Raw genomic sequence first — 15,641 nt, 5'->3', positions numbered from 1 at the left:
AAGCCCAACTTCACAGGCTGATTAGAATTTTTTACATTCAGAGTCTGGCTTAAGAACAAATGCAATGAGTACTTTCACTCTAAAACCTATATCCACCAATTTTTGTCTTTGTCTTTGTCTTCCATTGTACTGTCTCGATGGAATAAAACTGAAAACAACAAATCCATTGAACTAGGCTATCTGCCATAGCCCATTTTCTAAGTTTTTTCCTTGTTTCCTCCATTACCAGATACTACAGTAAAATGAAAGAAAAAACCAAAACCCACAACCCACTAGCCTRACAGTCTCTACTACAACATTTAAGCAACACTGGAGCTGTGCTGCTACCATCCTTTAAGACAGCGAGCCATGTATCTTAACAGTCACACAACTATGAGCCATATAACATGCTTTCATCAGATAGCATGCTAGAGAATGGGCTCCAAAAGTAGCTTCCAATAGATGCTCCCAGCAGTTCCTCAGAAAATCCTACAGAAGACAACCCAACAGAATGATTCTAGGTTCACCATTAGTGTCAGGCTCAGCACCCTTCAGTGACTTGCTCCCTTGGTATTTTGTCTACCTTTATAGGTGACCCTTCATGCTACATGTGATCCCAGAGCGCGATTGCCATGCACTTGATACAGCTTTGTCTACTTTGTCTAAAGAGCTAAACCTGTTTTTAAAAGGTTTTGCCTCTTCTGTGCCTTTTCAATATGGAAGTTGCATATATAGATTGCCCAAAGATTAGGGCTCAGGCCCAGCTGAAGCATAGCGGGTAATGCAGACCACAAAAGAAAATTAGACATGTATGTGCAACTTTGGAGCTAACAGGTCAAATCTGACATTCCAAGGCATTTTTTCTCCATTACATTACTCTGCAATTTCTTTATGTCTTCTCTTTTTACTTTTCACTTTATATTTTTTTTTCAATACTATTCTATCTACTTGTTGCCTCATCAGATTGAAGCACAACTGACTGAGACAGTGAATTTGTAACAACACACAGGACACTAATCCAGTTGCAGCTAGTTTAGCCTGACTGCACTTTATTATAACATTGCTGATGGCTACACAACTATATTAGAGGAGAGATGAAGAACTGAAATGGTTATTTTTCAAAAGCAGTTGGCATTATAAAATGATTTGATAATAAAGACAAAAACTTCCTGAAGCAATAAAAGCATTATGCATTTCCTATACTAAGATATGACATAATGGCACAAAAAAAACATAGCTGTCCACAGTTGCTCTTTTTTAAAAAAAAGAAAAGATCAGAACTACAAAATGTCTTTGTGGAATACAGCGATTTTTATTATGCTTACAGAAAAAATAAAAATAATGTATCAGTTCTAAAAGGGAGTTAGAAGTCAACAGAAGCCTGGAGATGTTTTTATTGCAGGAAACATCCTTATTAAGAAAGGTATCCACTTGGTATGCTTCTAGGTACCAATAGGAATCTCATAACATTGACATACTAGTTCAGGTAAGAAGCAGAATACTTTTTAAATGATCAGCAGCTATATCCGTGCCAGATAGAATGGATCAAAATGAATTCTTCTCTACAGTACACTTCAAAAATGTAGCTGAATCTGTAAATAGCAGAACTGAGTGCCTTAGAATGCCCATTTAAAGTGTGTCGTAGACCTTATGCCTCAACTCCCTTAAGGTAGAAAGTGAAAAACAGAAAGAAAGATCAGACCCCTACATACTTCTTGTATTTAATTTGGTGAAAGCAGCAGAAAACAGCAGAAGATTTTCATAGCAAAGCCGATTACTGTTCTAACAATCTAACAATCGGAGATAATGCCCTACCATTCACAAAGAATGGGTATTCAAGGATAAGAATATAAATTTATTTTATTACCAGAGAAAGAATCCACAACTACAAAACTCGAAGAAAAATATAGTAGCTGAACTTTGTTAAGCTAATTGTATACTCAATCATTAATGATTCATTTTCAAGAACTCAACTGACCCTGCTGCCACACTAGGGATGCATTAATTAGTTAATTGCAAAACAATACCTTCAAGGTCCACATCATTTAACATTTCCCCCAGAAAATATTGTTCTTTTTTGTGAAATGTAATGCCTTCCTTGTTCAGTATCTTTAAGTCATTCCTGCATTAAAGCCTCCAGAATTTTGAAGAAAGTTGAACTGAATCTCATCAGCTGATAAGTTCTTGACTTTTCTGGATGGAGAGATATGAATATTTGGGAACAGTAAGTACACGCTATGAACCAGTTTAAAATTTGCTGGCTTTGGAATTTAAGATAAAGTTTTCCCAAAGTGTTTTTTAAAAGAGTCAACAAATAGAAGGAAGATACGGTAACAAGTATAGTGAGAGCAAGGGCTATTGTAATACATTAAAAGATAGGGGTTATTTAGTGGTGTGGATATGGATGTATAAAGGGATAAAAGAAAACATGAACATTGAAAGAGASTAGTGTATATGAAACCTCCGGAGATCATAGAGGAAGTATAAAGAGTAAAATTATCAAGGAAAGAAGTGAAAAATACACAATCTACTTTGGAATTCTTGTTAAGAGAATGGAAACTACAACTAGTGGAAACTATTCCACTTCTTTAGAGCTCATGCTTAAACAAAAAAATTCAACAGACCAGGCAGATGATTGAGGTGAAAATGAAAAGCAGACATTCTTGGATTTTCCACAGTTACAACTGTATAATAGTAAGGTTTTACTAGAATAAGGTGTTGATGTTTTTATCACAGATAAAGAATGAATTAAGTGGAAACAGAAAGATACACAGTTGGATATAATTGTTACATTGCACAGTCATGTGCTTAGCCAAGAGACTATATGTATAGAAATAAGACTAGATATCGAACATTTAATAAAAGGTARTATTTATTAATATCTAGTACCATCAAGTGCAAAATCCTTCAAGATGTTACAAAGAATTTTCAGAATACTCTTCTTCTGGGCCTATCCATCCTATCATTTATTCCTATGCCTTCCGTTTCCTCTAACCTCATATAAACAGAAGTCATTCCCCTCCTCTCTCCTCCAAAAAGCTCCTAAAAACAGCTGAGAAAGAAGTCAGAACCCAATAGATCAAGGCACAAAGAAAATACTGGTTTTAGGTTAAAATGCTGTACTGAAATCCAGGAGAACCCTGCATCTTTCATGTTAGCCTTTTCCTCTTGGTACTACGGAATCAACTTCTTTTGCAAAAAAACATGACTTCCATACTCTTATAATAYACTTTTAACCACTATGAAACTTCTGCCTCTACTGGTTAGTCTGGGAGGCAACCTGATGTAATTGTACAAAGTATTAATCGTACAAAATCAGTCATTTGTCATTTTTGAGGGTAAGACTTTCTTTACACTTTGAGGTGATGCAGCTCAGACACCTAGAGTATTGTCCAGGCTGCCTGCTAGCCAAATGTATTTGCTACATGAATGTGACATTAAAAAGAAATTCTTGTCAGTTTGTGGTTCATCATCCTACACCTCTGTTAAGATTGCTAGAATAGAATAAAATGTTCTATGTACATTCCACACATTCTTCCCTGCTTTTACCTCTTTCTCAGAAAACATTTCAGCCAATACTTATCAGATTTAATTCTTGCAATAGCTTCAGTCACTCATCTTCTTGGACTTGTTAAAGTAAAATAAACTGTGATCTTACTCTCTTCCAAACATGCTGGCATTAGCAATAAAGTGATAATTTCTAACATACTTGTCAATTGTATATCAACACTGTGTAATCTTCACCTTCTTCTGTAGCCTCTCTTTAGGTCTGTTCTCAGTAAAAAACGTAAGAATATGCTATACCAGGATAAACACTATATTCATGAAGGGTATCAGAAAGAATAAAGTTTAACTATACTGTATGCAGCTATGGAAATATTGCTGCAATATGCACAATAATTGCACACTGCAACAGAGGAAGGGTATACATGTGCACAACTATGTTAAAGACCTGTTGACATATGAAGCAAGAGTTGTTTTTCTGCCTATATGTAAGAATAGTTCCACTCAGAGAACTTCCTACACACAACATTATTTTACGTACTCCATACCTTCTCACTAGTTCCAGATACGACACAATTTCTGAAACATTCATTCACCTTCCTCCTTAAATTAGCATGACAAATAGAAGAGAGAAAAAAATCCCCCCAAATAAACAGATGATATAACCAGTCTGCAGGCACTATTGATAGTCTTTTAAATGAAGAGTCAAAAGGCATATATGAAAGCAATTGGTCTGAAGGTAGCACACAAATGGAAGGTTATTATCCTTGTTATGCTTATCATCTTGTAGATAAAATACGTAGCCAAGAAAACAAAAAAGACAATGTTCTAGATTAGAGCTCTCTGCCATTCAGAGTTTCTGAATCTTTGTTACGTCAAAGGGAATAAAAGGATATAGATTTAAGACATAGCAAGGCAGTAAATGAACAGCAAAGCATGACAACTGCAAGACCAAGGTGTTAATTAGAATGTACACATGTAAACATACAAACACACATACACAGTGATAAAAAGGACACATTGCAGAGTTTAAAGGAAAGGAGGAAGGGAACTTAACTTGAGACACTTGTCTTATAAAGGAAAGATTTCCAGTACTTCTCCTTTTTCACTTTATATGTGGGCTATAAACATATTGCTGTGGCACTGATTTAGAAAAACAGCCTAAATCTCAACTACATATTTCTTTTTATTTAGCCAGAAACAATGAAATATATACTAAGGACTCATGTAGGTTGTTATCAGAAATGTTTTAGAGCTTTACTCTGGTGTTCTGTACCAGATAATAAAGTACAGAATCCAATCTGTGGATCCAGGCTGTGATCACTGTATCCTGTAGCACAGTGCACTGTAAATTTAAATCTTTATATATTCTCATTAAAGAATTCAAAACTTTCAAAGACTCAGCCTACGTTCTCTCTCCCATGTAAAACATAAAAAGCTGCATTTATAATATGTATTAATATGTAATGTTAAATAATATATAATATCAATTAATATCTGAAATGCACTCCATCGTTTTATTAAAATCTCTGCATCAGGACTATTGGCCTCATGTTACCACGGCACTGCTTCCCAAACAGAGGCACGTAAAAGTTGCTATGCTTCTTCTCCCCAAAGATGTCACCCACAGAACAGAGGTAGCTGGATCCCACATAAAGCAGTGTTTCAACAGTCACAACATTCGAAGTTGAAACCACAAAGCGGTACACATTGCTCTAAGACAGAGGGCTGCAAATGGCAGCGATTACTCAGGACGCCACCATTCCAGCTGGGGCATCAGCAGCATCCTGCAGAGTGTTGGGACAGGCAGGTAGGAACAGCAACTGCAATCCAGTTTTAACACACTTGCATTCATAAATCAACACTAGAAGTATCTAAACTACCCTTTGAATGTGAATGTATAAATTTTCCGTTTTCTTGTGTTTTTGTGCTGCAGTTGCAAATTCAGATTTCGCTATTAGCCAGTTTAGCAACTAGCCAATTCAGTAATGTTAAAACCAGCTAATTTTCTGGAACTAAAATTAGACTTTACTTTTGTAAGTCACTATGATGATACGAATTTTTGCTCAGAATACTTTTCAGTTGGCAAAAACAAACAATCACAGTGAGTGATATAACTAAATCTGGGCAGGTAAGCTAAGTTACAGTATTTCATGAAACACCTGTATGCTTTATAAGAAGCATCTATTCAAATACTATGTATTCAGTATTTTGCATACCTGGTTTTCTTTTGTGTAAATCTTTTCTTTGGACATTTTCTAAGCACATTCATATTCTATTACAGATTGTGCCTGACAGAGACAGTAGTAGTTCATTGATTTGGTTTAATTTTTTTTCTTATTTATTAGTAAGTTAGATTGTGTGTCTGGTAGTTGTATTCTAAATTGTAAATAAAATTTCTAGAGAACATTTTGGAGGAGCTGCCAAAAATGGTGTTTTAGATATGAAGATTTTTAAAAAACAAAAAGCATAATCTAGAAAGACATTTTCTGTTTTGTTTTCCTTTACTTCAACTATTATTTGTTTAATCCAATAATGCAACAGAAAGGTAATTTTCCTTTTTCCATTTTTTTAATGAACAAATTCTGAGTATTTACACTGATGACAAAATATCTATTTTTGAATATATCTGAAGCCTAGAAGATGAGCCTGGAGAGAAGTTCCACATGGAACGCTGCAATACATCTTCTGGGGGTTTCATCTTTCACAACAAAAATGCTTGAGCAACTAATAATAATCCAGGAAAGTTTCTCCTGCATATTCTATTATAACTGCTATGTCTCTGGATGCACATGCTGTCCCAGGAGTATTGTTCTGGATTGATTAGCCTCTTTATAATGAAATGCTCAATTACAGCTTTGAAATAGGTAATTATAAAGGGAATATGTATTTTCCAGTTAGGGATTTTGTTTTGATTTTTTTTTTCATTATCAGTGCGTGAAAGGCAACTGCAGAAGTTCTAACAGCACTGTTGCCTCTTTAGATAGAAACTATTTTTTGTTGCTCCGACTGCGCATAAGCTAAATTGAATTTCTAGTTATGACTGGTATGGGAGCTTTATTTTCAACTGTCAGGTGTGCAGCCAGCTGGAACCAATTTTTCAATATTATGAAAAGCCTCATTTAAAGTATACAGTTGTCAATGACTTAGAGATCTTCTTGTTAGTCAACAGGAAACTTTCTCAAAACATTTTGGAAATAGAACTGTATTTCTTGGGTGCAACAGAAAGCAACAAAAGAGTGTATAGAAAACTACACAGTATGGATTTTCTGTTTAGAAGTATATGTAAAAATACAAACATGGGCATGTTTGGGCATGTCTTGAGTTTTTAGGCTAATGTTTCAGACTCTTCTATGTAAGTTATCATATCTTGAAGACAGCTGCAACATCTTAATGTTGCTAAGACCAATTTCTGCCATGAAGAGCGACTCTTTTTTCCTGAGGGGTAACAGCAACTGAGGGGGTGGTGAAAATGCTTTTAATTTCAAGGGTCAGAAGTTAGGAGAAAAAAATATAAATATTTTCTTTCCTGAATACTTCTCATGCCGCAGCAGCTCATTAATTTTAAAAGACATTTTTTACTGAAGAAAGTTATTCAGTTTTTGAGATGATAGATTAGTTTGTATTGCTTTCTTGCCTCACTATGCTAGAAGATACAGTATTGGTGGAAGGTTTTATATATATATGTATATGTGTGTTTGTGTGTGTATATATATACATATATGTATATATATACATGTATGTATATATTTAACAGTAGCAGGGACTGGATTAAGTGAGAAAATGTAACGATATATTTCAAGCAACCTTTATCCCCTTGGTATCTCAAACCAGAATTCCTCAGCACAAACCTGTGTCATAAAAATCACAGCCGCCAGTACAAGAAGGTTTAAGATGCTTGTATAAACTGACACATACAGATGTAAAACATACGCAGGTAAAACAACAAGAGGAGGAAGAATGTTTTAGCAACATTAAAATGATGAGGCTTTTCATAATATTGAAAAATTGGATATGCTTTGTATCTTGAACAGAATATATATTCAAAAAAGGTTCAAGTATTTGAAGAGGAATCTATCATTCTTCTAGGTATGCAATGATTAAACACAGTCTAACGAGTTCATGCATGACATCAGACTGCACTGATATTTGTCATCTATTAACTGCATGGAAGGCTTAGTAAGTGACCAAAAAACTGCATTCTGACAATTTTTTGTGTTAATATTAATCGCACATAGTGCAATTCTTCACAGGTATGATGTAGAAAGATAGCATATTGAACCCTGAAAAATGTTACAACTCATAAAAATAAAACTYGATTTCAGTTTCTGGTGAAAAGTCTGGGTACAAAACCCTCATCTCAATATATTTTTTCTTCCCTTACATGTCCAATTGTACTTATTGTGCTTATCTAATACCAGCTTAACTCTTAATTCTTCTTGGCAAAGAATATGTTCCTCTGAAAAAACAGCCAAAATAAAATAATATTTTGCTATTTCATTCTCCCATAGAGGTCTAGCTCCCTTTGTAATGCTTACCTTCAATTGTTCTATTTCTATATGCTCCCTGTATATAGAAATTAATTTAACTTTTTAATTAAATCTATACATAGCAACCCAATTGGCTTATGAATACTAAGAATCACATTGGTTTTGTTTTGGAATTTGTACAACTTTGCAAAAAAAGACCCTGACCCTCACATACCCTGGACTCTGGGCATATATATGTTGCAAATCTACCATCCCTCCTGTGTAAGTATGTATTTTAGCCTACATATATTTGTTCTGTGCACATCCTTTAGCATAGTATGTTAGAACCTTTACATTGCACAATTTAAGTCATTTCCTAGTTATTAGAAACAYGTAAAACAAGAATGTGTCCACTTCTGCCTCTTCATTTTTTAAAGACACTGGAACAGAAATAACAAATTTGCTTGAAGTAATGTTTTTATTTTTTGAAAGTCAGATCCTTTAAATAGCGTATGTTGCAAATCACTACTTTTATGGTGTTTTAGCTAATTTGCCCCTTCCTTTTTTTCAAGTTTTTTTCTCTTTCGCATATATAACAAGTTCAGAACATGGAAAATACACCACCAATCCAGTAAGATCGATCACATCTAGGAATTAATTTATTAGCCACTAACAGCTGAATGTCAACTGAAATGCAAGCCTTTCTCAAATGGCTTCAAACCATTGTTCTGTCACCTGTTTTTTATTAAACTTCTGAAACATGAAGCCTTCCTGAAATTCCCAAAAGAAATTTAAAAATCTCATGCTTATCTCCCGTTCTCATATTTAAAATCCATTTTTACAACTGTAATCCAAACCCACAGAATTGCCATTGGACTGATATTAAAAAAAAATCATTTACAATTAAACTCTTTAGAGAAAGTTTATTATACTACATCATTATCAAACGTACTACAATAATTATTATAATCCTCATTTTCATATAAAAATTGTGGCTATTCATATTCAATGTTCTTCAAGTATTATATGAATGGCTAACAATTCTGTCAAACTTTCAATGCCATAGAACTGTTTTATTACTGAACTGAAGTTAAATAAAAAAATATAAGCAGCTGACAAAATCTCTTTTTTCACATTGTGGTTGTTTAAAATGTCATTTCAAGTTCAACATCATTGCTGTCACCCTCAGTGGTGCCGTAATTTTCCTCACAGTGATGTCATGGAGGCCTTGAAAATGAAGCGCTTTTAAACATATAGAGGAGCAGGAACAGAGGACTAAGAAATGATGCTGGAAATAATGTTTGCTTCAGAGAATAAAATGACAGCATACAAAATAGATATACTACTTTCCTGTAGCAACATCTGGTGCAGACCTATGTAATGGTGCCATCACCAGTACCATAACTTCTGCTGAGCAGTGCCTTTGTTTCTGCTAACTAGTGGAAGTGATATGGACTATGACTTACTATAATGGATCTGCAGTGAAAACCATGAGCAAACACTATACACTTACATACTGGAAATAGATTCCTTCTTGACTCATTGTCATAGACATCGTATGAGACCCTGATCCTAAAATCTAAGATAATCAAGTCACTATTCACTCGTAGCAGGGATAACAAACACTAAACCAAGCTTTAATGTAAAGCAAGTCAGGTAAATACACTGTGTCTCACAGGAGTTAAGTGCTCCAGATCTTGAGTGATGCTTCACTATGACTTCATCCTCACATCATCCCTTAAAAGTATGAATGTGGCATTTTAAATAGAAGTGTTATACACAACTTACACAGGCAAGTGGTATTTACTGTGAAATGGCTAGGATAAGACACTAGCCAACTTCACATTTCATATTCACACACCTTCTTAATCATCCTATTTCACTGAGCATCTGATATGATTTTAGCAGGTAATGTTGCAGTGAATCCTAAGACAAAATGTACCGCTGAATTTCAAGATCACTGTACATGTAAAACAGTAATTTGGTGCCACTCTCACTTTTGTAGCTCAGAAAAAAATAAAGCCCTGTGCCCCTCTTCATCACAAAATAAAATCTTTAAAGCTTTCCTTTTTTTTTTTTTTTGGTTACATGAGAAATGGCACTTTTAAGAAGACAAAGGGATGGGGACAGTCTACAAAGTACCAAACCTAAAAGAGTAAATTCCTTTGGAAATGGATCTGCAAAAAAAGAAGAATGATTTCCCTCAATTGTAATCACTTCACTAAATTATCTGGATACTATGAATACTGGATCTTTGATTCCAGTATCAAGGAGTACAATCTTCACCTGAAGATTATAACCCTGGGGAAAGATGTAGCCTACCTTCTAGGTTGTCAAGTAAGCTGTCTTATCACTGCTACTGCCATATCACGCCTGTTTCTGCACCAGTGCTCCAAAAACCACAAGATCAGTACATCATTCCAGGTACACAAACATGGGGAAGCAAGAATATGCAAGACCTTTATTCTAGGCTCCAGAAGTCTTGCTCATCCACTCTGTAGTTGGTCTCTTCCACACCTATCACACAACACATCAACACCATAAAGCGCAGGAATTATTACTAAAAATTGATTGATTCGGCATTATTTTCTGCCTTATTCTTCTAGCTGTTTTAACATTTAAGAGAAAATTTATTAGCAGTACTTTCTGCTGTCATCCTGCACCTACACAAAGAAAAACAGCTTCTAATGAACCGGGAACTGGAAAGGCTGCTTTATCTTCTCCTTAAGATGATTTTGGTAAGTCTCTTTTGAGTCAGAAAGTAAAGTAGAGTTTTTGTTGATGCCAACAGTTGAATGATATACATGTGGTTAGGCTATATTTTTAAACATAGATATATTTACTTATACATGGTAAGTCATCAGAATAAAATTAAGAAAAATATTTTCAGGATCAGCACGTCTTTCAGAGTCAAAGCTTTTCGTAACATTCAGCCTTATTAAAATCATGAAGTTTGTTTAAAAAGACATATCTGTTCCGAACAAGAAAATCGCAAAGATCTGTTTAATATTGTCCATTACTTGCTGAGCCTATTAACAGTTCATTGTAGAAGATTCTCTAGAGTGCCTCTACCATACACCAGTTGCAACAAGGCTAAGCAGTCTGTTGAATTTTCCTCAGCTTGACAGGAGACTGGATATACAAGAAATGATGTTTGCATACATATGTGGGGTTTTTATATAAAAAATTAAAAAACATACATATACTTGCAGTTTGACATTATCATTTTTAGGATAATTATTAAATACTTTGCACAGAAGTTCTCAGAGACCTGCTGTCTAAGAGATAAGGCCTCTCATTCCCAGCTAATTTGACATAAGCACAATGCTTATGCTTTTTCCTAACATGTTTATATGGTTCTTCTACAGGTAAACACGAAAGCACATAGCTTYTTTTACCACTGGAAAAAATACTCAGAAAATATTCCTTTTCTTAATAATTTAGAAAGTTTCCAATATTTTAAAGGAATYTTCTAACTTACTTGTCCTTTAAATAACTATGCTTTTTACAAACAATATAGGAAAAGCCTCCAGAACTACCCAAATGGTTTGAAGTCATAAATATATTTTTTTATCTAACCAAGAATAGCAAAAACTTGCTCAATTTTAACTTTACCAGTGGAAGACACTGTAAAATAGAAATTACTATTGCTTTGGAAAAAAGAAAATAGAGAAAGGACTCTGGTGTGAAATGGCTGGAATGACAGTGACAGTTCAACAACTTTCCTTCATTCTAAGTAGGTTCCTGTTCAGCTGGCAGATCTTGGAGGATACAAATGTGTGAGAAGCAGGAGTTCATTTCTAGATCTAAATCTGCACAAATGCAAACTAACCTATGTTGTCCTTTATATAAATTGTAAATAAAATTGGAATATCTAAATAAAAAAGGATACACTGAATGCAGAGAACATGAAAAACTGTCATTACCTGTAAAACCAAAAGGTTGCTCATTTAACTTTGTAAAAATCTGTTTTACTGATAATCTCCTAGTAATGTTAACCTAAATTGTTATCTGACCTCAGCACATCTTTGTGAGAAAGGACAAATAAATTTTAGTGTATTTGAGTATTTTCCTGAATACTTCCTAAAGCTCTAACACTCTCAAAGGAATAGTCTGGAATAAATTCCAATGCTTTTGAAATAAAATAGGCTGAATCATAGGACCAAAGGAGACATGGTCTCTTGAGTTAGAAGTTTATTTTAATTGAGTTGTGATTATATTATCATTAACAAGGAAACTATTTTTTAAAGTATAATCCTTGCTCCCTAAAAGCTGAACTCTATACTGTAATACTGTAATGATAAGGAGGAGAAAGATGAAGTAATTCATTTTGCCAGTATTCTGATGCTAATATAAACTAATTAGCAAGGAAAACACCAGTATCATCACCCACAATGTAATGAAAATAAGAGTCTATGAAGTGCTGAGTATCATTACTTGTAAAATCTAATGGCTGCTCTTGGAACTTATTTTAAGTCTGTTTTTGTTGGTAATGTTCTAAAAATAGAACCTGTGCAAAACTCAGAAAAATTAGAAAAAAAAAAGACCTGTGGCAAATGTATATTATTAGCTCACCTATTTTTCCAACAAACAAAACCAGGAAGTCACAATTCTTAAAGTGTAAAATAAGAAAAGATGGAAGACTGAGTTCTGCCTGTTTCCTATTCTAGAATACCAATTTGTTTTATCACAAAATACAATCTCTAGGACTGGCTAAATCATGGAAACTTTGTATGATTATTATACACATAGGTTATCATTTATCCCTTACTCTGAAGAAAACAGATAGAAAAGCTCCTTCTGAAAGCCAAATGCAATATATAAGGCTGTGCTCTAAAAATCAAAACTTAAATTCAAGGTATCCAACTTCCATTATTTGTTTACAAACTACATAAAAAAAATGCACCTCCCAAAATCCAATACAATGCAGTCTGTATTAAACCATAATTATTTCAGCTACTCTTTAATACTGTAAAATCCAAGCTATTTCAGAACAGAAGTTTAAAAAGAATCTCAATATATAATGGCAGTCAGAAAACAAATTATATTTCAATACAAAACATTCTAAAAATAATGTTTTCACAATAACCTTACCAGAAATTTTAGAATTTTCATCTCTAGCCACTGAATTGCACTTGAAATTTACACTTTTTTGCTGTAGTTATAGAATTCATCCTTTATCTAGTGGTGCTATGTTGTTTCTCAAGCACAAAKCAGATTCTTATGGGCTTTGGCTTCGGTTCTAATGTATCATTTAGTCATATGCCATAAYTTACTCTGACTAGTCTTGCTAATCTAAGAAAAGAAATAGCTAACATATAGACGCATATAGTTAAAATCTGGGTTAGTAGCAGGTATATACTGCTTACACAGAGAACTAGTAAAGGAGGACTTTCTTACAAAAAAGAACTAGCAAGACCCTCTAAGTTTTCCAAATTTGCTTTAGGCCAGGATTTTAACTTGACTTGCTATTGTGACCTGATCGCCAAGCTTTGACAAAGCATTAGAGTATCTAATGACCTTCAGAAATAAATCCTTCCCCACGGTATACTTGATGCTAGTCTTGGCCGTTTCTATGAAAAGGAAAACAAAGAAAGACTAAATCTTAAAACTAAACATTTAGCAGAAACCTAGGAAAAAGTGATTTTACTCACAGCAAATGAAAATTTTCTATAAAATTAGAAATTTCAGCATGCTAAAATGACCAAAGGTGACTTACATGAGCAAAATGTCTGCTCCAAATGATGTTAATATAATCAATACATTAAAATGCCAGCATTGCTAAAAACATTACTCATTTTCTTTAAGAATCTCAGACCAATGATCTCAAGACCAGAACAGTTTAAACCGTATTCTAGTTTGACAATTAAAAATCAAAATCAACTCTTTAGATAAACTATAAAAAAGAAGTGTTTTGAGAGACTCCCTGCTTTCTTTTACTCAGGAATAAAATAATAATAATAATAATAATAAAATAAATAAATAAAAACAAGTTTGAAAGTAAAATCTCCTAATCATGCTCCTGTATTTTGCCACATTATCATTACATACCCTTTTGAAAGTCAGTTCATGTAGGAACTGAGGATATTGTGATGCCTTTTATAAGCAAGCTTGTTTTTTAGATATATATGTATATATACATCTGAAAAAAAATCCAATCACTTACAAAAGTTAAAATATGTTTTGCCTAATTAAAGTCAGTATCTAAACTGATAGATGGCCACTTTCTCTGATTCACTATTCCCTCCAGTAAAACAGAAAAGAAATCCTCACAGATTTATACAGCTTTATTTAGCTTATTCATTTATTACTATTTAGTTATACTAAAGATGAAGAGCAAGTGAGAATAAATTTTTTCAAAAAGGCTTCAACAGATTCAGTACTGAAGAACAGTTCACAACTTAATCTTAATAACAAATTAATTAATAACAAATCTTAATCTTAATCTTAATAACAAATTAACTTATTAATAAATGTAATAACAATACCTTCTTCAAAATGAGAAACTTTTGTCTTGACATTTTCCGAAGTTTGGATGGAAACATATAATAATCACGTAAAAATATTACGTTATAATCTTGTCTATTCATTGAAGGATTWCTTGACATAGTAGAAGCAGGAAGCTGATGCTCCCACTTCTGGCAATGTTCTATGAATGGAGAGAGATAGAAACTCTATTTGAAATGGATTTTAGGCATGAAGGACATGGATACTTTTGAACTTCCTCAAAAACACAGAAAACTATGTTATAAGATTGTTAAACATGTAACATCATCTCCTTTCTTTCTCCCCTTCTCTCAGAATTCCTGGCACAGGAAGCTATTAAATCAGAAACGTATTTACAAAAGAAACCTAGCTGACTTGATATTTATTGTTTTTTAAACAGATRCTAGAAAGTACTTAAACAGAAGACAGTGATGCTAGAGATTAATTTTCTAACTACTGGAGAGTAATCATGAAAGGAAAATACACCATCTTTTATCCTTTCTTCAAGGAAAGCCAGGGAAAATTATACATGCACAAGCCTTTAAGATATTCCTCTTTAAATGACTGTTTTTAAATGTTAGATGTACAGTGTACAGATTAAACACAAAAATTAAACATTATAAATCCTATTTTGTGTACAAAAATACTTTATCAGCACCAATCTGTATGTCTAAAAATGCTCAAACTTGCCTTCTGAGAGTTAGAGAATAAATCTGTAAATTCTAAAAGAAAAAGATGAGGACATCATGCATGTCTCACTTGTACTTGTTGTACAAAGAAATCAACAGAAAGCAAGCATCTCAAGAGAGAAATAATAATTTGAAATATTACATAAACACATATTAAAAGTGGATAGAGTTAGCTTCTGTAGGAAATAAAACTGTAACTAAAAAGCAAATATAACTGAAGAGCAAATAAGGCAACACCGAAGAATCACTCTGCAGCTTAAAAAACGAAGCCATAAAGTCTAACAGCTTAAGTCAGAATGTTGTTACCACTCTCAAGTTCCTGTAATCTTACAAAATTTCTTGGTTACTGACTGAACTTTACCACACAGAATATGTCAGTGTTCCTTGCAGCATTACTTCCACCTGTTCCCTCTTTTAGAGCCTTTTTATAGGATTCAGAGAAAATATGAAGTGGATATGTCCTGGAGTATTCACATTGCCTCTTAGTTCTCCTGGAGGTTTCCTAGGTAAAGTA

The sequence above is a fragment of the Rhea americana genome, unplaced genomic scaffold (assembly GCF_003343005.1).
Source record: "Rhea americana isolate MKP2758 unplaced genomic scaffold, rheAme1 scaffold_103, whole genome shotgun sequence".
NCBI lineage: Eukaryota > Metazoa > Chordata > Aves > Rheiformes > Rheidae > Rhea > Rhea americana.
This window is presented reverse-complemented; position numbering follows the sequence as displayed.